Source organism: Acyrthosiphon pisum, chromosome X (genome assembly GCF_005508785.2).
Source record: "Acyrthosiphon pisum isolate AL4f chromosome X, pea_aphid_22Mar2018_4r6ur, whole genome shotgun sequence".
NCBI lineage: Eukaryota > Metazoa > Arthropoda > Insecta > Hemiptera > Aphididae > Acyrthosiphon > Acyrthosiphon pisum.
In genome coordinates, this window is record NC_042493.1 from 43,117,854 (window position 1) to 43,119,756 (window position 1,903).

The following is a 1,903-nucleotide window of genomic DNA, read 5'->3' on the forward strand; positions in this document are numbered from 1 at the left end:
ACGAACATTTTGCTATAACGTACGTGTTTAAGACGGAGACAACACATGCGGGTGCGACGTCCTCTTAAATAAGTAACATAAATTATATACAATATTATTGTACCTACTGAATTTTATAATCGACTTATTTTAATTATATAATCAACATTAACCGTTCAATTTGAACTTAAATATTGTATTTAACTCTTATGTTCGAAATTTGCAGTACATTATATTTCATAATATATTTCGAAAACAAATTAATAATAAATTCGATAGCGACAATTTTAGCAAAGCTATTTTATTTAGTAAAATTTCTATTATTTTATTTTAGTTTTTTGCTAGACATTATATTATGCCACCGTGTTATTTTTACCATTCAGATTTCCTACTTTTTTTGTGGATTTTCCTAACATTTTCTTTCATATTAACAAAAAGAAAAAATAAATGGCCAAAATTAGTCAAGCAGTTTTGGAAATCGGAGGGAACCCGTAACAAAAATTTCCAATTCGATTTTATATACATAACTAGCTGATCCCGTGCACCTCGTCGCCCATTAAAAATACCTACTCCATATGTATTAATCTCTAAACGTTAATTAACATAATCAAAAAGGGATTATTATTCCGAAAGGGATCCATTATATGGCCACGCTTGGGTGTGTGCTGTAATTAATATCGGCATCATAGTGTAGTGCACAAAGGTTCAATTCGGTGGTTCGTCTGGATCGAGCACCCATTACTCGCATGGTCCCCAATCTTGCTACTCGGTGCTCGTCTGTCTCAGATGAGCGGACCCGTGACTGACATTCACGGTTTGTCCTCACTCTGGTTTCTCTTTGCTCGTCTGTCCCGGATGAGCGGGCCCGGGACCGCCGTTCTCGGTCGGTACTCAACCTGGCTTCTCTTTGCTCGTCTGGCTCGGATAAGCGGGCCAGGGACTGACGTTCTCGGTTGGTCCTCAACCTGGCTTCTCTTTGCTCGTCTGTTTCCGCGGCTCGTGTTTCCCGCTTCTTGCGTGCTAGAACTGCGGGACTATTTATCGATCGTTTGTTGTTGGGCATAATAAATTAACTAATAATAGTAGAAATTCTTATAATAGTTGCAATTGAATTCGGTTATAAATATGAATCGTCGGGCACTATAATAAATAACAAACATTTTAAACCATTGGCAACCAATAATTATTATTATTATAGCTTTGAAACCCACGGTAACTATTTAAAAACAAAAAGGTCCATAAGTTTCAAAATATTATATAATTGTTTGCCATGGGTAGATGGACACACCCGTACTATATCTGATCCTGTGCAATTCGTTGCCCATTAAAGACCTATAATTATAAACAACACTCTTGGTAACCTTGGTAACCATAGTAACCATGGATCATGGTAACCTTAATAGCCATGAAATCTTGGTAACCTTAGTAACCATGGCAACCTTGGTAACCATGGTAACATGGTAACCTTAATAGCCATGAAATCTTGGTAACCTTAGTAACCATGGCAACCTTGGTAACCATGGTAACATGGACACACAGACAGACACACTGACATACATTCATTTTTATATATATAGAAGATATAATAAAAGGTAGTAAATATTAACAATATACCTACTATAAACGCACGAAAAGGTTAAATAGTCGTTAAGTTTTCTGAAATTACCAATAGCATCCTTACAAAAGAACAAATATAATATATTATAATGACAGATCTGTCATCGATGGCACCAATAAATTGTATTTTTGCAATTAGTAATTTCCTGGTGGATTTTCCTACTAAATTATCTTTCAGAGAAACCTTGTATTTACAATTACGAACACAACAAAAAAAGAATCAGCCCAATTTATTGGTCCCGTAGTTTATGAGATTGATCGTTTATAAAAGTATATGCGTATAATATATATGTATAAAAGTAATAAT